Consider the following 21,579-nt stretch of genomic DNA (forward strand, 5'->3'; position numbering starts at 1 on the left):
CTTCTAAGTTTTATAAGGCAATTACTTTAGCAAAAAACATACATCTTGGCTCAGGTAATTGTGTTTTTGGAGACAGAAATGATCTCAATTCAACATGAGCTGTGCCTTGTGCTAATTACTTTAACTGCATGGTTCCGTCCGGCCCGGCTCGGGCATTAGCATATCTATTTGATCAGCTCTCCTCTCTGGCTGCCTTTGTTGATCAGTTCTGGCAACCTATGGCTCTAGGTGAGACCTGCCTTGTCTTTCAAAACAGGTGAGAACCATAGGGTCCAGCTTACAGCTGTCACTTTGAAATACACCTGTTACTGACCAATGAGATGCCCTCCTTAGGCGAGGCAGCTTTTGAACTAACATGTTTATTTTTTCTTTAAGGCAAAGCCTTATTTGACTTCTGAAATCCAATCTTGTCTCCAAAAATACAGAGGGCATTTCTATAACTCAGTATTCTTAGGGTCAACATCTCCCCCTTTATTTTTTGAAGAAAGTTGATGGAGTTGGACAGCCATCACAGGGAGGCATTGGTCACTGGATTCTTGTTTTCTTTGGAGTTCTCTCCGGACTATAAATGCACACAAGCAAAGGATTAAAATAATACCAAAAGTTACAATAGTGGAACTCCCATAGATCTTATGATAAAGTGGATCCGCTGACTCTAAACCAGAAGAGATGCCATTAATAATGTCAGTTTCAGAGCAATTTAAGTTTATGACTGAAAGTACTTAATATTTCTTGCTGTAAGTTTCCAATCTCTTCAGTCAGATTCTTGATTAAGTAGATGTTTTGTGATGTTTTGTAATGTTTTCCCAAGGAAGCCGAGTTTGATTATATATGAAGTGTAACACAAAATTGAGTGATAGTCTAATCGCAACGGAGTCTAAGTTGCTTTTGTATACTTATAACCTGGTCTCCCAACAAGGTGACTGCTTGTTGTAAGTCAGCCACTTGGGTAGCTGATTTACTGTCAATTTGATTTTGGGTAGACCATAATTGATTTGAATCGTGGTGCCAATTTTGAACCAATTCAGTGGTTGGTCTGAATGGTCTGATGCAGAGCCACACCTGTGGTGGCCACAGAAGCAGTGTCAGCAATGAGTCCCAAAATAGCTGCTATTAAGAGACCAGTAAGTTTTTGTACATTTAAGAATGTGGTTAAGTAGTTTGTCTAAAAGAAACATTGCTGGCGTTTCTTGCCAGACTCTTCATTTTAACAGGTAACCACAGTCCTGTTCTGGCTTTGTGAATGTAAAGTGTTCCTTTATAAGGATTGAACTTTATAGAATTGTTAATACAGGTATAGTAAGAACAGTTGTTACAGATCACTAGGAAAGAAGGTTCATTATAAACAGCATGTCCAATCATAAATAAGGCAGTCTAACAAACATGGATATAATGAGTAGAATTTAAATTAAAAGTCCATTCTCGGCTATTGTTTGTATCCAAAGTGTGTGTGCTAATCCAGGCCTGCAAAGGGTGCAAAGCAGCTGATATTTTCCACAATTGATCATGAATAGGGCCATTTAAAATATGAGGAGCTGGAGAGCTCATACCGTTATTGAGCCATGTAATATGACTTTTAAGGTCAGTGTCTTTTACAGACATTGAGGTGGCAGTTTTATTCCAATGAAGCTTTTTAAGACTGAGAGGAGGCAGATGTCCATATGGACTCCAGTCTAGAACACCACCCTAAGATGTGGACCCAGCAATAATGAGCCCCATGTGAGCTCTACAATTTTACATTAGTAAAACTGTATAATTCTTAGTCTTCCCTGCTTTCATGCAATGTTGGTTGCCACTCTGCAAAACTAAGTTTCATACAGGAGGGGGAAATAAAGACCTTCTAACACATTACTCATCCTAATTAAGCCATTTTCTTCCTCCAATGTCACTGCTGACCTATCTTCAAGACAAAACAGCCTTCCCTTTCAAACATGTGGTTCCCCTAAATCCTCAGACATTCATGAGCTACAGCTCCATAGGTGACACCCCACCCCATAGCTCAGGTTCTCCCTGAAGTTTAAACAATTCTGTCTCCCACTTTAAGATCAGTCTGGCCTTAAGGTCTAGTACATAAGTCTTGGAAGAAAACCCTATCTAGCAAAGCAACTATCACCCAACCTATGACACTGGCTGGGCCAGTGGATCAGGACAGAGGTGGTGGCTGGGAGAAACCAGGCATTTCTCATAAGAATTATAGGCAGGACTATGGCTATTTAGCAACATACACAAACTAAAATGGCAGCTTTGCCAATTTGAGAATTTACCCATATGGATTGATGTTACTGGACCTTCGGAGTTACAACAGTGGTACACAGAGCAAAGTAGAAGTTGACAGCCTTGTGAACAAAGTTGAAGAATGAAAGAATTGAATCAGGACAGTACTGGGCAGGTGAAGCAATTACCACCTATGATTCAAGTAGGGGCTGTTAATAGATACTAGCCCACTGCTGAGGGGTGCGCCTGGTTGAATATGACATTGATGAAGATTTGCCTTATCAGAACATTAAAATTCTACACTTGAAGCAATTTGAAAATATTCTCATCTTTAGTTGGGGATGTTAATTTGGCAGAGAGCAACTTGGCATATACCTGGGCCCATCACGGGCAGTAGTAAAGATTACACTGGCAAAGATGTACTGATTCTGGGAGGCAGAGATGGGGACATGTTATGTGAAATAGTCAAACTGAAACCAAAGATGGTCACCATGGTAGAGATTGACCAAATGGCGATTGATGGATATAAGAAATATATGTGAAAACCATGTGGTGATGTCTTAGACGATCTTAAAGGAGACTGATATCAGGTTCTAATAGACTGTATTCCAGTACTGAAGAGGTATGCCAAAGGGAGAGAGTTTAATTATGTGATTAATGATTTGACCGCCATTCCAATCTCCACATCTCCAGAAGATTCCACATGGGAGTATCTCAGACTGATTCTTGATCTCTCAATGAAAGTATAAAAAAAAAATGGGGTGGGAAATATTTTACACAAACCAACTGTCAGTCTGTCAGAATCCGTGTCTGTCTATGAAGAACAGCTAAGGCACCTGTGTTGTCCCGTTGAGTTATCAAAGGAGAACATTTTGTGTCCCTTCATATTTGGAATTGTGGGTACTTTACAGTGTGTGGAAGAAAGCTAAACCTTCAAGATGAATATCCCCAATCATGTGTGCTACAAATAAACTTCCTGACCTCCACATGCTGTACATGACATCAAAATGAGGCAAGGCAATTGTGAATTCCTTAAAGTTTTATTACTTTTAATTTAAAAAAGCAAATGGAAAATGTATGTTTTGATGAGCTAGGGTCTTTTTTTGAAGGTCAGTTAAGGACAGTTAGCACAGTGAAGACTGCAAAATGCACTGACTCTCTAAGAATGTGATTTTTTATTTCTGTGGAGGCTTTTTTGGTTTTGGCAGACCTTCAATTTGGATGTTTCGAGGAATGAACATCATTGTTTTGTTGGGGATGGAAGTTCTTGATGGTGTTTCTTTCCCCCAAAATTGACTTAGGTATTAAAATTTGGTGCTTATAAGAGTTAAATGAGTAGTAATGCTTTAATTAAAATTACCAAAGAAAAAAAAATCTATGCACATGAACTTGAAAACATGGAGAAAATGGACAAATTCTTAGAAACACAGCCTGCCTAGGAATAGAGTTCCTGAACAAACCAGTATCAAGTAACAAAACTGAAGCAGCAATAAAAAATTTTCCAAAAAAGTCCCAGATCAGATGGTTTCACACACCTGAATTCTATCACACCTACAAAGAACTACTGGGTACCTGTCCTACAGTAATTATCCCACAACATTAAGAAGGAATCCTCACCAACACGTTTTACAAAGCCAATATCACCTTGATAGAGTCAGGAAAGGATTCAAGAACTATAGACCAATAATATCCCTTACGAATATAGATGCAGAAATTCTCAAAATCCTAGCAAATCAAGTTCAGCTGCTCGAAAATCCATCACAATCAAGCGAGCTTCACACCTCAGACATACAGATTTGCATATATTGAACCACCTCTGCAAGTGTAATTCATCACATAAATGGAAGTAAAAACATACCATGTGATCTTCAATAGAAAAAGCATTTGGCAAAATCCAAAACAAAACTCAGCAAGAATAGCATTTGGTCACCGAGAGGCAGAATGACCTAGTCCAATGGAAGATTTTAGTCCAAAGAGTTAGGAAAAGGAAATTTCGTCCTTGATGCCTTTAGACTAACATCAAGATCATTTCAGAAAAATTACAGAAATCTTAGGCAAGGAAAGGAGAGGTTGTCAAGGGTTTAGAACTCATCGCCTCCGAGATTAGTACCTAGGACTAAAAGTGCCTAAGGTCATACATTGTCCTCAATTCCTAATCCTATTTCCCCTAATTTTAGGGATATCCATATAAGATGAATGAAGTAAAAAATTGAGTAACTCCTTGAACTAACCCAGTACACTCCTAGCTTTTTAGAATTGTGATCTACCACTGAAAAGTGGGCAGATAGTATTTAACCCTTCAGCCTGGTTTTACATATAACGTGTTATTTCCATGAGGACTTGTCAGTATAAATTATGTAAAAAAATTCCCAAACTTGTAACTATAGACAACAACTTTGGAAAAATTCATCTATGAGCAGAAATTAAATGTTGTGGAGTTAGAGTAACAGAGCAAGGCAGCCCTTAGGACTAATAAATGTTGAGGACTACAACCATCACAACAGAGCTTTTCTAGACATCATTTGTAGGTTTCTGTAGAAGTCTTGTCAGGATAGTCACTTTTCTACCGCAAAGAGTAGGTGGGAAATACAGAATAAATGGCAGCCCAGGAGTGGGTGAATGGAGGATTCTCAGATGGTAGAACAGTGAGTTCCTAGAGTCTGTGGCTGCCTCCAAATCTGAGGCAACATTTCGAAAGATACTTCATGTGGGGAGCCTTTCATTTGTCAGAACCATTGGCAGAGCCACTTCAGAGGGGAAGACCCAGTGTGGGTCCAACAGCCCAAGCTTTTAGTCCATTTTGAAAGCCCTGCAGGGTAGCATTTCTCTTAAGATATTCTCATATAACTAATTTCCCAAGACAAATGAAGGATTGAGTTTTGAGTTCTATTGATTCCCTGAGAGTAGCTAGAAGTGCTCCAAGGACATTTATCAGCTATGTGATGGTCACAGCAAGGCAACAGTCACTCATTCTCCATACAGTGATTCACCTCACACCAATAGGGCAGACTGTCTCATTGACTATTCTCCCAGACAAGCTAAGAACAGCATCCAAGATGACACGAAGGTCATTCAGACCCATGCCGGGCTATGTTAGGACATGACAACATGTAAACAGTCTGTAGGATGAAACTCAACAGGTAAAATGGAATTTCCCAAAATGAGAGAAATTGAGGCAGTTATCAGAAGCCCTAAGAACTAAGTTTAAGGAAGTCACCCAAAAAAGTAGAACCTGTTCTCTTGGGAAAACCCCCTGGCCTCTGACCGAAGCCAAACTCTCCCCACTTTCTCGCATCACTGGAAGCTTCGATTCTATCATCCAGCCTCCTATTGTCAGTCCTTTTAAGAACTGCTATAAGACACTGTCTATTCCTAAGAACTAGCTCAGCTGTCTTCCACTGGGGGTGATTTTAACTCCCCCAAGCTATTATTTTGCAACATAGGGAAACATTTTTCACTGTCGGTTTGCAGAGGGATGTTAAATCAAGAACAATTATGGAGGCCAGAGAAGCTGTTAAAAATCCTACACCACAGCACAGTCACCTACAAAGACTCAGACCTCGAGTGTCCATAGTACTGATACTGTTACATGGAATAAGCTGGTACTTCTGTAGAAGATCTGAACACCTTGCAGCCTGCCTTTGGAGTCTGTCCAGGAACAGAGAAAACCTTTACAATTCATAATATATAGGCACATAAAGATGAACAAGCCCAACCTGAATTGTTGGGGGCTTGTTCCCAGAACAGAGAGATAGGTGGAAGATACCTTATTCTCAAGGTTTTCCTAAAAAACTTCCTCACACCCACACATTGCTGTTTTCAAGGCTGTGTTCATAATAGGGAAGATAACTTGTATTTTTCCTGTTCTCTAGGGACAGAATTTTAATACATTTACAAAGCCATGAGTGGTGTGGAAGCAACTTGCCTACCACCCTTTCCATTGGAGGCCAGATCTAATGATGGAGTACAAGACTCAGATCCCAGGAACTACAGCTCTATGGTCCCACACAGATAACACTTGCTGTGCTATAGAGTCTATTCACTCTGCATTCCTTCCTCAAATTAGAAGCCAAGGGTCAGGGGAGTGAATTCAAGCTCTAAGCTTCGGTAGACCAGGGGACCCATGAGAAGACATATAGGTCTTAGCCTCAGTTGCAATTGGTAAAATATAACTCCTTGCCTTCATGGAAAATCTGTGACCACCGAGTCCTGAACACCTCTATGGCAGGAGATATTTCTGTTGCCCCCCCATGGCTGGTGTTCTGCAAATTCCGTGGATAGGCTACATGCTACAGCAGAAAGTGCCCCAAGTGCAACTTCACCAGTCAACATGGACTAAGGTTATGAAACCATCACTTGGGGCAAATGAACCACCTAAATAGACTCAGGTGGAATATGCCACCTTGATGTCTAGTGATATTCAAGCTATTTCATACCAAGCTGTCTGGGAACAGAGGGCATTCACAACCCAGAACCTAACAGGGAAGAAGAGCACCCACCCTGTGAAGGTGCAATCACAGCTCTGCAGGAAGCTGCCGTAGGGACAAACCTAAACAGACTACTGGCCACTTTCAGGATCTTCACAGGGAGAATTAAAAAATCCCTTTACTCCACCTGAAATTCCACAGCTACCTATAAACAAAGCCAGGCATATAATGATGCTAAAGTATTTACTCACTTGAAGGGAGGCATGGGAAACTGAAAAGGAACCACGACCTTACCAAAATCATCCATCTTCAACCAGGCCCCTCTCTTCCTGGCAGGAGACATCCCATGCCTCACCACAAAAGGATGTACCTACCCTGACCCTATACCCTGATTTGCAGCAGATCCATGACCAACCTCCCCACAAAGGTACATCTACAGCAGGCTAGCCTAGTCATGAGGTCATGAGGTCAACCTCTCCCCCCATCAGCCACAGTAGCCTACTCCTAGCTGGGGCACAGGGTAAGGAATGTACCTCCTGCCAGCAAGCTCCAAAATAAGAGGAACATCCTGTGATGTCAATCACAAAAAGCCCTCACCACGGCAAGGACAAGCAGCAACAGGTATGCATATATCTGCATCCATAGAGGGACTGATTAAGATGGGCCTATGTGGTTCACTCATACCTCCAAGCCCACGTGAAGGTCATTGAGCTCTCTATTCAGATTGTCAGCATTGACTTGGACATGGGCATATGTTGACTTTCCAGTTTTGTTGGCAATCTCCCAAGCCATCCACACTTAGAAAGTAATGGTAGGCAAGTATTCTGGAAGCTTTCAAGATAGCTTTACGGACAATAGAATACCGGGCTGTTCTAAGACGCATGAGGCAGGCAGAATAAGCTTTCAATTTGACAACCACTAGCTTATGTGGACAGTCCCCAGGGAAGCAGCAGAGTTCATGGTAAGCATGGTACATCTGAGTTGCGCTGATGTACCGAGTCACTGCTCAGCTCACTTGATGTGGTCAGTTAGGACACGGCAATGGGAGAGGGGCTCACACAGCTACAGGGAGTCCCCAGATGAGTAGGGCACTAGCAAAAGACTGCCTCCATCAGTGGAAACAGGACAGAGGTCTGCCAAAAATCATTCATGAAAGCCCCTCAACACTTCAGTACAGCCAGCTCCATTGCTGTCAGCTGCTTCTGTCAGTCACACAATGACAGCAGAACCAAGCCCAGGGTTACCCAGGAGCCCCATTTCCAACCCTGCAACTCATCCCCTGGGCTCCCCTTGGTAGGGACCTGTGGTCCTCAACTGAGGAGCTCAGCCCTGCAGGGAAGCAAACGAAGCCACCAGATGAGGACAACAGGTCCCCAGGATGAGGACTCTCAGGCAAGTTCTGCCTGTTCCTAGGACACACGATGCACGTCCTTCCCGAGACGGATGCTGCACCATACCCTGGTGATCCTGGACTAGACGATCCAAGATACTCGTCCCTCTGAAGGATGGATGGCCCTCAACCCAATGGGAGTTGCTTCAGCCAAGGTTGTGCCCCTTTTCCTTGGAAAGCCCATCCAGGGCCTTCTGTGACAACAGAAGCCCAGCCGGGTAAGTCAGGTCTGGAGGCCACCCTAGCTTCAGAGCTCCTTGAGAGCTGTTTCAAGTGTCTGCTGCAAAAGCCCCACAGGTCAGCTTCTCCCCCCACCTACTGTGTTTTCTCCACTTCCACTCTAGTGTTCCACGCACTCACCAAAAAACCTGGTGTTTTGTAAGTGTCCATTTGTCTGTCTGCTTCTAGGGAACACCCAAACTAAGATGCTCGACTTTCTCATACCCTATTTTACTCTCAAATTATAGGTGGCAAAGGAAGAGATTATTCCTTGAGTATATAAACTAGTATGAATCCCCTGGGTTCACAAGGACTAGCGACAGAACTATTTGCAGCTAAAGATCAAGTTGCTAACAAATAATTGAGAAAATTCCAAAGACCACCCTCAGCCTTCCCTAGGAAACATCCTGTCTCACTGCCATTCTTGTCACAATGCACAACTGGTATCCTTTACCTGTGCAGTAAATCTAAACAACATTACAAGATTTAATGGTTCTTTCATATTCAGCCTAAGTCTTAAGTACTTTTGCTTAAAGGTGACGTACCGAGAAGTTTCAATATTGACCCTAAGTAAGGACTTTGTACTGGTGTCAGCAAAGGATTGATTTCAAGTAGCCAAAGGCCATGTAAGCTGTGACTTTTTCCTGAAGATGTGTCTGGGTAAGGGAGGAAGAGGAATGGAAGAGCTGAGCCTCTGCAGCCAGTTTCCTCCATGTCCCAGGACCCAGGACACTAAGGCAGGGGAAGGGTTTTCTGTAGACATGGTATGTTTTTTCAAACCCTAGAAGATGTAGGGGCAACAATGGAATGAGGAAGAGACACTGAATGATGCTGGTGATGGAAAGAAAAATCTATAACTTTCTTTGGTCACTTGCAAAGGCAGCTTTTGATGTTTCCACCACCACTAAGCCTATGGCACTGAGGTCCTCCATCTCTTTTGGTAAACTTATTTTCATTGTCTATAGGACATGAAACCTCACCTTCACCCCAATGCATGTTTGTCATCCAACTTGGAATTAGTCTCTAAGGACCTTCAGGCCATCTATCTGGCATGCTCTTTTAAGTCACTCCCATGCAGAGCTTAAAGGAGACAGGCAGCAAGTACGTGAAGCACTCCCAGCTCATAATCTGCAGGGGGAAATTCAGCATCCTATATCTGAGATCTCAGGCACCTCTTTTGCACTAACCCCACAAGTCATTACATGCAGCACTCTGTCTTCTCATTTGAGGGTAAATTTACATCCATAGGGATGAATTAGTGTTAAAGCTCTGGACATAAGCAATGCCAGCATTTGTAGATGCCCCACTTAAATGCACCAGGAACTTATTGCTCTTCTCAAGAAATTGGTTCCTACAGATGGTGGGACCTGATAGAGAATATTCTGGATAGTTCAACTCTAGTTGTTGGGATGCCTTCTGATACATAGATATAATCCAGAACATACCATAGTACCTGGAGATTGCAGGTTCTAGCTCCAGTTAATAGAAGATCCATTCAATGTAGAGAAGATTTATTCTCTACATCAAGTCAAAATAAGTGGCAAGCACCCTTGACTCCAAGATCAGCCCACAATTGTTGGGCTATGGTGGTGTCAGAAATACACCAGGGATTTAAGGAAATTAGACATCGATTAGGACAGTTTCATTGGCATCTCCCACTGACCCATCTCTTCTAATGCCTAAGAAAATAGATATGGAGTCTACAGCTATACCACCATCAGACAAGACCCAGTATCTCATCTGATCTCAGAAGCTAAGCAGGGTAGGGCCTGATTAGTTGGATAAGAAAATATGGAATATGCTTAAAAGGGGCCAAACATACAAAACCATCATCTGCTCTGAGCTGTCACTCAAAACTCCAGTTGTGCTTGGAATACATTTAAGTCACTGACATAAGAGGTCCATTGGGCAACACCCAAGGGTCTAACACAGGAGAAGTTTCTGGTAAAGATTATGATTGGGTCATGTAAAGCTGAGTGGCTAGAGAAAATTGGGTACTAAGTGACCTCTAGACCTTTCTGCACAAATGGGCGTCCTTCCCATAACACAGAAGGGGACTGTTATCAGGCTCTTGTGTGGCAGGAAACAGGATCTTTGGCAACATGACAAGGCTGAGAAATGTTTTCTACTTCAACGAGTGGTCCAGATGTCTCCCCTAAGGGAAACATTTTGCCTTAATCATGCGTAGGAGACAAGCCTCCCTCTACCTTAAGTCTGCCCTGCATACAAGCCAACATAAGCCACAGAACCATTGTGATAAATACCTAGACCTTCTTTGGCAGGGTGAGTGTCCACACAAATGAAGATGTCCCTTGAGCCATGTGTTTCATCAAATGAAAGGTCAACTGTCAAAGGTCTCTCTCCATGCAAGTACATGGACTGGGGGTTTCTCACATTCACCAGGGCATCAGCTTTCACTATGCAAAATCCATCATGACTATGTTCTATCACATGTGAAAACTACAGTATGTATTTGGATTCAGTTGGAATGAGATGTACCTCTAAGCTACACAGCTGTCTCAGCTTTCCAAGTTTTAAACATTCCCACACAATTATGTATGTCATGTATGTCCCCTAAAACCTTGTGTTGGATTTCTCATGCTAAAGACTGCCTTTAAACCTCAAGAGGGCTGGGAAACCTGTGAATGGTGACTTAAAACCTTTTTGAGTGGCAGAGTAAAGAACTAAAATGACAGATTGACAGTCTAGATTGGACAGTCAAAGGTCATGGTAGTCTAGGAAGGAGTTGAAGATGTTGACATGGAACAAAGTCATCTACAGGCCTCATATGAACAGAGGAGGATATGAAGAGGTTCCCAGGCACTGATGTCCTGCTGCTTGCCCTGGAAAATACTCTGGAGCCCAGAGGTCCCATCACACTCACTTCCACTGCCAGCAAAAGATGACTTCCGGGACCCAGCTACCTGGTGGTAGACATCACACCTCCAAGTACACTGCCACCATCATATGGCTTGCTCAGTAGTTCCAAGTGGCTAGGTTCTAGATTTTAGTCACTTAGCAAAAGTCAACCAGGAGAATTTTAGTGCCTGAATGAAGGACCTCAAGTATGGTGAGATAATATAGCACCAGTCCTTTATTTTTAATGGAAGAATTTGTACAACTTCTTCCTGTATATTAAGGTATGAGGTGTGAAGGAATATAAGGAAATCTCAAACAAGGTTGACAGAGCCACATATTCCCCAGTCTACATCCCTTATCTACATTCTTGTTCTTTGGGGATAAGCAGCTACCTGAACACCATCCAGTAAATGGGAAATCTAGGCCTTCTCCCTGAAAAAGGCACATGAGGATCCTTTTAGATTTAAACCATGGCCAAAGGCACTTAAACAGAACTAAGGACTAAAGGATTTAAGGTTTTCATGATTCCATTTAAGTTATTCTATGACCAGAAAACTTCTCAGTGTGCTGTACTTGATTAATTCAAACCTTATTGGAATAATTTTATCAAAGTTGCCAACATTCACTTTGGTCATGGGACATTTAGCCATTGATTCTTTTGTTACTCATAGCCTTGCACCCATTACTAATTGACAGGTTAGCTAGGGACTGCCCTCTTTCCCCCGATTCTACCAAAAGCCTGTGATATGCCCATTCCTACGAGTGGCCCTTATAATCCCAAGCCCTCATCACTCCAGCCACGACCCAGGTAGGGTATATCTCCCACCCACCCCCCTTCAGCCACACCCACACCAACCTCACACTGGCCCCAAGTGCTCTGCTCAGGACATTGCAGAACACTCGACCAAGTCACAGCCAAGAGTGCATCTCTGCTGGCAGGAATCTGACCAGCAGTTCCAAATACCACAGAGGTTCCCTTTCCCCACCCCAGCCTATCTGGTATCTGCTACTAGGGTTAAATATGGAATAGGCAGGAACATAATCTCTTCCCCAAAATAGAGAGCAATTCACAAACCTTCCATAAAGAAATCCTCACTTCTCCAAGTTAGTCTTTCTGCTATATTAGAGTCTCCTTCACCCAAATGTCAGGCAATATTAGAGATCAGGTAAACTAAGGAGACACACATTGAGTCTTTTTCTACCTGAACCTGAACGTATTTCAAACACTGAGAGAAAACGGTGTAGGTACCTAATGTGGAGGTGGTTCACTGAACCTGGGTTCCGGGGCTTTTATCATTCCCTGGCTCTACTCTTCCTTACCCCAACTGGCTTCAGTTTGTAAATTGTGCAGACTGGCAGAAGTGTCCCTGCTTCTGGAAAGATTCTCACAATCTGAGAAGGTGGATGGACATGGCACATTCAGGAGGCAGCAGATCCCACAGCAGTCAAGCAGCAGTTGCTATCACTGCCTGTGGTTGTGGCTGTGACCTCCATGCCTAGGGTGATGGTTAAGGACAAGTCAGTGGGTCATTCCTCTGCCTTTCTGTCTGGCTAGATCCTGGGCTAGGACCTCAGTTCTCCTAGGACAAGTGTGGATTTCTAGATAAAGGACACATCTGTGAAAATGAGAAATTCCTGCCCTAGAAGTATTGGAACTGCTGCTCCAAGGGGCTCATTTTAGCGAAAGGTAGAACAGTCCTAGAATGTGCTACACCCACCACCCCAAAAAGTACAACTCTTCTATTCCAGTCAGTAGGACTTGAGCCAAGAAGGCTTCCCAGCAGAGAAAACCTCCCTTTGAACTACTGGCTCAAGTTAACAAATCAGTGACAGGGACCATCTATTGTGCCTGTTCTTCACTTGGCAAGTACAGAAGGGAAGTCACCCTGCATATTTGGCCAGATTCTTGTAATTCTTTGTTTTCAGTTTACCATTTGGAGTCCCAGGCCAGATGATAGTGAACTACTATATATTTAACCCATCACAGCTGTCACGAAACATGGTATCTTTGCTAAGAAACCACCACCACCTCTGGCTTTCAGTAGTTACCATTCTAGAGAATACATTCTTTTCATCTTCAATGGGGGGGGGGGGGGTCCAGTATCTGCTCTTTCATGGGAAGGCCAGCAGTACACCTTCAGTCATGTCCTCAGGTTATGTCCGCTGTCCTGATCTCTGCCCCAATGCGATATGCAGGAATCTTGATTACATTTACATTTCACAGAACATATTGCTGGGAGACTTCATTGGCACTGCACATGTCAGAACTAGTCACATCAGGAAGTAGAGCAAGTACTCTGGAAGACACCTGTATGCCAGAGTGAAGGAAAAATCTAGAGACCCAGGGCCTACCCACATCAGTAATGCTTTTAGGAATCTAGGTCATGCAGGGACATTGCTTCCAACTTCCAAGTTAAATGATTCATTGCATCTTTTTGTCTCCCTACCATGAACGGTGTATTTCCAAAATAGGCATTTTTGGATTTCAGAGAGAACATATGTCACACTCTTGGGAATACTGCTTCAAGCCGTCAGTTTGTGGCCTTCAAAAGGCTACAAAAGTGTTGAAGACTCAGAAGACAAGGGCTCTACAGCTCATCTTGGTTTTATCACCTGCTGACTTTCTTCTTGTGGTGTTAAGAGCCATGGTGGGAGAGGATGCTATGGGGTCTCTGCAGGACTTGCTAGCAAGTGTGTACTGCAGACCCCTAAGATCCAGCTGAGTCCTCCTCTTTACCAGTAGGCTAGTTAATTTGGAAGTCAGCTCCAACCAAGCATGTTACTGGGCCTTGGAGACTAAGCTCCTGGCCATGAAACATCAGGTAACTGTTTAGAAATCCCCAGTATGACCTTTGTACTATGAGACTCAAAGGCTCCAGCAGGCACGCTATTGTGAAGGAAATGTTTAAGGCCACATTTAAGTTATAAAAGCAGATGGGGTTTGTACTCTAATCATTCCCAACATGCGTAGCACCTATGCTCTATTGACCTCAGGGCAAGACCCCTGAGGCAAGTCAACAAGGGAAAATGAGTTGATTTATAGTTTCATTGGCTCAATACATAAAAGCTAACTGAACATGAACTGCTATAATACTAGAGCTCTTTAGGGAGTACCCTATGAGACTACTGAGGTAAGATCTCCCCGTTAGGCAATATACCTGACCATCTCTTGCGAAGAGAGAAGGAGCCTAGGATAAGGCTACTTAGTCACATGCATTAGCAAGTGCGTCAGCTGGCTGGCCAGACCCTGCAAGAATAGACCATGAGGCGGCAGCCTGGAGGAGAGGCACGTAGGTGGATCTATGGGACAGTCATTCAGATTCTGATCCCTGAGCAGCAAGACGTCCACATTGATATGCACAAAGACATGAGGACTTTGAACTGTAAGTTCTAACACAGGATTCAGTGGTCAAAACAATTCTTCAAAGTGAGAAGAATAAGAAGTCAACCCCAAGGCCTAGGAGTTAAGCTGAGGAAGTCTTTGCAAGGAGGGAGAGAAGTAACTTCTGTTGAGACACTGTCCTGCCTTCTTCCCAAGTGTTCTATTGTATCTAAGATCATGGAGAAAACGCAGAAGCATTCAGCATCCCACACACAAAGGCCCCACGGGAGAACTGCTACAAGACACACTTGGGTGTTCTTTGAGGAACCTAGCTTGGTGGTTTTTTTTTTTTTTAAACGGAAGACTTTGCTCCCCCCACCCAAGGAATACATGGCAATGTCTAGACACTTCTCTTATCACAACTGTGGGGCGGGGTTTGCTATGGGCATGTAATGGTTAGATGCTGCTAACCACCCTACAATGCATAGTACAGCCCCCTAGAATGAAGAATCATCCAGGAAAAGTGTCAGATAATTCCTATTTGGCAGCTTTGACACCAAATATGTAACTCACAGCCTTTAGAAGATTCTAGAAGCACAGATAAATTCTTTAGTAAAGACTTTTCAGGCTGAAGAGGCACCAGATAAAGCTTCACCATGGCTGCTAAAGCCTGTTGTCCAGGGCTGAGGAGTGAGCCCCTTTCTACCTGTTCCCTCAAAGTTTCCTAAGACCTGGCTCTCTGCCATGCACTAGGCAGTAAGAGTGACAAGTCTGGCATTACCCAGACTGTTCCCCACGGAGGACACTGATAATGCAGTGGTCATGTAGTGAGATCTTTTAAGCTATGACTGGGGGACCCCAACCTGCCCATACCTTTCCACCTGAGGGAAGACTTAAGGTGTTGGGTGCTGGACTCAGACCCAGGATACAAAGCTTCAATGGACCAGGGTGAGGAATGTTTCCCACTTCAAGGGACAGTGTAGATGCCTCCCAAAATGATGCACTCCATCTTAGTGTCCCGAGTTGGGGAGAAGACTTCTATCTTAAGTCTGCCCTGCACACAAACCAGTATGAACCATGCAGCCACTGTAAAAAGTACCTAGACCTTTTCTGGCAGTGTGAATGTCTGCAAGTGAAGGAGATGAAGTCTTCAAGTCACTTCATGAAACGAGAAACTATCAGGTCTTCTCAGTGCAGAGACTGAGGTCCAGCTATCTCCCCTTCACATTCACCAGGGTGTTGGTCAGCTTTCACAATGCAAATCCTGTCGTGAATACACAGCATCATGTGACTCACAACTGCAGTGTATGGGAAGGATTTATGTTTGAGTCTAGTTTGCAATGAGGAAGACCTCTGGCTGCATATAGCCCCAGCTCTCCAAGGCCCAGGCATTCAGATCTAAGGGTGCCACTCTGAATTCACACCAGTATATCATCATCCTCTAAATCCTCATATTAGATTCTTCCTTCTAATGGTTGTCTTTAAGCCTTGGGACAGCTGGGAAATGGGTGAATAATTTGAGGATTTTCTTGAGTGGGAGAGTGAATAACTACAATTTTACTTAACAGAGTTGACCATCCAAGGTTATGATGGTCTAGGAAGAAGTTGAGGAAGACACTGATATGGAACGAAGTTGTCTACAGGCCTCATAGGAGGAGGGGAGGAGATCAGGTACACCCAGGCACTCATGTCCCGCTGCCCTGATGCTTGCCCAGCAGATAACTCTGGAGCCTAGAGGTTCTCTCAACACTCACTCCCACTGCCAGCAAAATGACTTCCAGGACCCAGCTACCTGGTAGTAGACATCACCTCCAAGTATACTGCCACCATCACATGGTTTGCTCTGCAGCTCAAAACAGCTGGGTTCTAGTTCCAGCTCACTGAACATAAGTTAGACATAAGCATCTTAGTCCTTGATGGAGCTCGAGTGTAGTGAGGTTATTGGGCAAGTTCTTTGTTTTTATGAAAGAATTTGTAACTTCCTGTAGCAAGAGACAGGATATGAAAGAGTCGAAGAAACTAGAAGTATATCAATGCCCTGCAAGTATTTACACAAGCTCAGAAGTACACTCTTGTCCCTCGGTGACACTAACCAACAGTGGTAGTGACACCTTCCAACCACAGGTCTCGCTATAGTTACAATTTCTCAAGGTTGACAGAGCCATGTGTCCTTCTAGTCTGTGTCCCTTATTGAGATTCTTATTCTTTGTGGATAAGCAGGTACACCTGGACACTATCCAATAACAGGAGGCCTTGTCCCTGAAAAGGGCACTTAGTGAGCATTAAGTCATGGAAAAAGATGGCTATGAGGCATAAAGAATTGACGATTTCTCTCTCCAAGTCCTGTAATCATCACGACCCCTTATAAACCATTTTGACTAAGAAAAAAAGCCCTTTTCCTGGGCTGTGCTTAATATTCACATTTCATTGGAATGATTTATCCATGAAGTTACCAAGATCCATCTTGATCATGGAACATTTACCCAATGATTGCTACTCACAGCCTGACCCATCACTGACAGACCAGGAGCCAGCTGAGGGCTATCTTCTCTGGCTCTCTCATGAGTGGACCTCAAAGCCCATCCCTCCCTCACTCTAGGTCTGCCAGCCTCCAGGACTGGGACCTCACCCAGCCACACCCACCTCACTATTCCAGCCCTGTGCCATCTGACACGGCAGGACACCTGACCAACCCATGGGTAGCAGGTCTCTGCAGGCAGGACTCTAGCAGTTGGTCCAACATGGTGATTTATGCCATGCAGGCTTTCCTGCATTAGCAAAGACTTCAGGGATAAATATGAACCTGGCATTAGATATTACAGCACAAGGTAGAAACCTGAGTGGTGGGCAATACCTGGAGGTTTGAGACAGGGCTACAGAAACACTGACCAGTGTTAGAAGTTATAAAAGGTGTTATACAGCTGTTCTTTTCCAATACAACCACCAGGAATTGAGAATTTCTATGTATTGATATCCAGAGGGTAATCAAATAATTCAAGCAGTGAATTTGTGCTTGCCAAACTGTAAGCTGTATAATGAAATGTAGGAGGTTTTACTATTGAGTTCAAGGCCATTGCAAGCTTTTGAGTGAGTTGAATGTACTAGTTAGACGTTCATATACACATTATGATTAAAAATCTTATGCTAATTTAATGGATGTAAACATATGATTAGGCATGCTTTTTAAAAGGTTCCTACCTCATGGTTTAAAATCTCAGTGGAAAAAGTGTTATGTCAAACAAGTAGAACTAAAGGGTACAGTGAGGCGCTTGAAGACACATTGAAGAGCAAAAAAGGAAGCCCTGGGATGGCTCTTGGCGATGCAGGATCTCCTTCCCAGAGAGTTAATGGCAGCACCATGAGGCATCTGTAGCCATAGACTCAGCCTGGTCCAAGGGAGGCAAGGAGCCAGACCCACGATGCCCTCCTTCCACAGCCCACCTGGGTCAACAGCAGTTCCAAAAGACAGTTTACCAGCAAAGGGATTAACGGTATATTCGAGCTACAGTGCCTATTTCCAACTAATGGTTGTTCCACGATGTCGTTCCCCCAATAGCTAGAATATGGTTCTGGGAACCAAGAAGTTTCTCTTATTACCCCCAGCGACCCAAAACTGGAAGATGCATGCCTTCCATCCCCACGGATTTGTGTCTGGCAGACCTGGATATCATGGTTTTAGATACTTCCACCAAGACCCAAACAGTGCTACCAGGTCATTTTGAGCTCCTTTGGCCAGGAGACCAGCAGGAGTTCCTGCCTACATTGAAGGGAAAGGGAAAAACATGGACCTCAGTTGACTCACTGAGGCACTTCTTGGTGCTACGTGCAGTGTTGGGAGTAACTAGGCAGTTACAGCAAACATTGCCTGGAGAGCAAGGTTATCAGGGGGCTCACTACCTTAGGGATGAAGGTCATGGTCACCCAAATAAGCAACTTAAACCTATGGAAGCACTCGTTCCGTGTAAGGAACTCCAGGATTGATGGTAGGAGATGAACAACTGCAGCTAATGATGATGCATGTAGACCAGCAGCTGTTGGGAGGTCTGAGATCATCTGCCTGTCACTGGTAGACACAATGTGCCACACACTTCCCGCTTCATGGAAGAACTTGCTGTCCAGCTGTGAGGAGTATGGTTACCTAAGGGCTCCAGCTGTTAGCTCACATTCTTGGGGTGTCCCCAAGCCAACACGGAGCAAGCTTAGTCATTTCCATCCAATGTGGGATCCTTCAAGACTGGGGATATCTTAACCCAGGGGCTTTCTGCTGGGCTGGCAGAAATGGTCAGATACACATTATGGTCCGGCATCTTCTTTCTGCATAATCCCCAATTCTTTTGCATTCCTGATTCTCTTGCCATGTACTTCCCAAACAGCATGACCACTATTAAGCATCAGTGGCAGTAGATACAACCTGGCCTAAGGGGTGGGAGGAGTTTGTGACAGCTCCTCCATAGCCCACTGGAAAAAATTGTTTCTCTCACTGAGCAGTGGCCATCAGCACAAGGATAGGGACCACGCAGACAGAACACAGCTGTGTGCTTCTGGTGCTGAGCATAGGTACCGTGCATGCCTGTCCCTCAGTCTCAGTGGGTTCCCTGCTTCAAAGTCTGAGTCGTACGAGTCCGGTTTCCCAAGAGTTTCAAGAAACAGAATCCTCAGACTCAGGGGGATGGGGAGGCATGGGCAATGTATATAGCCTGCTCTTTTGTACCCCCATAATGAGCTGAAAAACAAACAAAAAATAAAATAAAAAACAGAATCAACATCCAGAAAACCCATCTCCACATTAAAGCTGGGCAGAGTTCTCTTGTAAGTTGGGATGGTTTGGGGTACATATCATGTCACAAACCACCACATGCATGACAGGATAAACCTCAGGTTTTCAGAGTTAATGAGAACAAAGGGGGAGAAAGCCGATAGGCACAGGTGAGGCATTCCCAAACATTCTGTAAGGACTATCTGAACCCTTCTCTGCTTGTCCTTCTATATCCCTTGAGTTGGTCAGGACAACGTACTGTCCTTACCTCTAAGGACATATTTAGAGTACTCTCAGGCTGTCAGCTACCAGAGCTTACTGTTTACTAGGTTCCTGGAAGTGAGTGGTCTAACATTCTGCCTCTGACTTCTAACAAGGCCCAACCCTGGAGCCTTGACCTGGATCTCTGTGCCAAGCTCCCACTCCTGTATTTAGTGTCCCCAGGAAGCCTCTTCCAAGCAAAAGCAGATGACTGGCAAGTTGGACCAGAAGCATCAGAAGTTTAGATCAACAAGACTCTGGACAGGAAGACTTCTAGACCTTCCCGAGAACCTAGCAGGTGAAACCCAAGTGTAGGCCACTGGGCATGCTTAGCCAGTGTTTTGTATCTGTAAGATGCTAATGAAAGCTTTAGACTTTGCTCAGATAACAAGTAACTGCTGCTTGTCTACTCATTGGACAAAATGTGTCAAGTAGTGGTGGCTGCCACCTTGTGGATTACAGCATTCACACTGGGCCTTTTCAGTTTGCAGTAAAGGATGAAATTGCTTGCTAGTATATCCCATATCCTTATGGAATAGTGTACTTTGGCTTTAGCCAAGTAACATTTAAAGTTTGGTTCCTAAATCAAATTACTGGTTTTACAGTAGTTTTACGTAAAAATTTTTAAAGAAAAACTTTGTGCCAGAGGTCACATGATTGCATCATCGTGAGATGTTCACATAGAATATTAAAGCAACAAGTTTACCTTCCTGGCAACACCCCTGAGCTGGGGGGCAGGGAAGCCTCCGACTACAGAGCTCCGGGAGCTGAGCAGGTACCAGGGGCTCCCGCTCAGTGATGTCACCCACAGGTAGGAATTGCCTATTTGAAAATGTACCTGAGCTTGGAAAGGGGGATACGCTAGTTCATACAGGACAAAGAATTCTCTAAGGGAAAATGATAAAAGGAAAGGGATAAAGGGAAAGCTTCCCCAGGTAGTTCAAGAATCCTCGAGTCCCCAAGAGCACCAGGACCTTCCTCTCTCCCCCATCTCCCTGGCTGAGGAGTCCTCTGGCACCACCTGGTGGCCTAGAGGCACCACTACAGCAGACAGGAACTCATCCATGGGAGCTTAACACTCACATCAACCCCCACCCCAGGAAGCTCCTGTGCACCCAGTGACAATGGGACCTTATGAAGTCTTTAAAAGTCAATTCATCTCCCAGGAAACGGGATACAAACATTACCCTGTTAGAAAATAGGGAGCCAAGCTGAGGCCGAGTGTAAGACCGTGGGACCACACAGCATTGGCATAAGCAGATGCTGACTTGTAAAGGGCACAGCAGATAGACTCCAGCTGCCGAGCATAGAGCCTCCAAGGACAGGTCACCAGGGATCCCCAACCCCCAAGCCTGGGAAGACCCTCACTGTTCAGGAGAAAGGTGTGTGGCCTTTCCAGGTGGCTTGAGGTTCACTCTGCACAGAGCTGGCTGCTTTGAGTCAATACTTCTCTTACCAAGTTGTGATTTCAGGAAAAGTTACACTTATGTCTAAAAAAGACTAACTGAAGAGGTCAGGTGAGAGGAGAGGCATTGGTTGACACATACTGAAGAATTCCTGAAGATCACATCCTAGGATAGCACCCTCATCCGCAGTCCAGGGTAAAGCATTCCCATCATATCCCTCTATCCTTAGGATCCCAAGCCCACCTCCAGGCATCCAGAGCTTCTTCTGTCCAGGTTTCCAGGATGGCTCACTCACATCAGCAAGTGTAACTGCAGCCATGAGCCATTTCAAGAATAGTGTGAGTGGCAAATGCCAGTAACCAGACACGGAGTTTGGACCCAACTCTTCCATCCTTCTGAGTTTGTTTCCCCTGCTCTCCCCCAGTGACATTCATCCAGCACACCTGCTGCTGGGTCTGTCTCAGAATTAGAGATTTCTAACCTTGAGTTGGCCATGTGGTATCTAAGCCAAGATTTACTTTTGTTTGGGTTAGAAAAGCTCCATATGTGCACGTCTAAAAGATGTTCAAGTCTTAGTTCACCTTGAACGCAAGAGCAGGATAAATAAAGGATGTGGTTCTACGGCATGTTCCCTTCCTTGCAGGGAGATCAGAGATCAGAGGGCATGGGAAACACAGAGGCACAGTAGTGTTCATGCTTTCCAATTCCAAGATATAGACATAGAC

At 44.2% G+C, this 21,579-nt stretch overlaps 1 pseudogene; it reads left to right on the forward strand.

The window, feature by feature from the left end:
• The first annotated feature begins 2,356 nt into the window (after window positions 1-2,356).
• On the forward strand, window positions 2,357-3,156 carry LOC138399434 (spermine synthase pseudogene; annotated as a pseudogene).
• Window positions 3,157-21,579: the final 18,423 nt, after the last annotated feature.

Source organism: Eulemur rufifrons, chromosome 19, assembly GCF_041146395.1.
Source record: "Eulemur rufifrons isolate Redbay chromosome 19, OSU_ERuf_1, whole genome shotgun sequence".
Taxonomy (NCBI): Eukaryota; Metazoa; Chordata; class Mammalia; order Primates; family Lemuridae; genus Eulemur; species Eulemur rufifrons.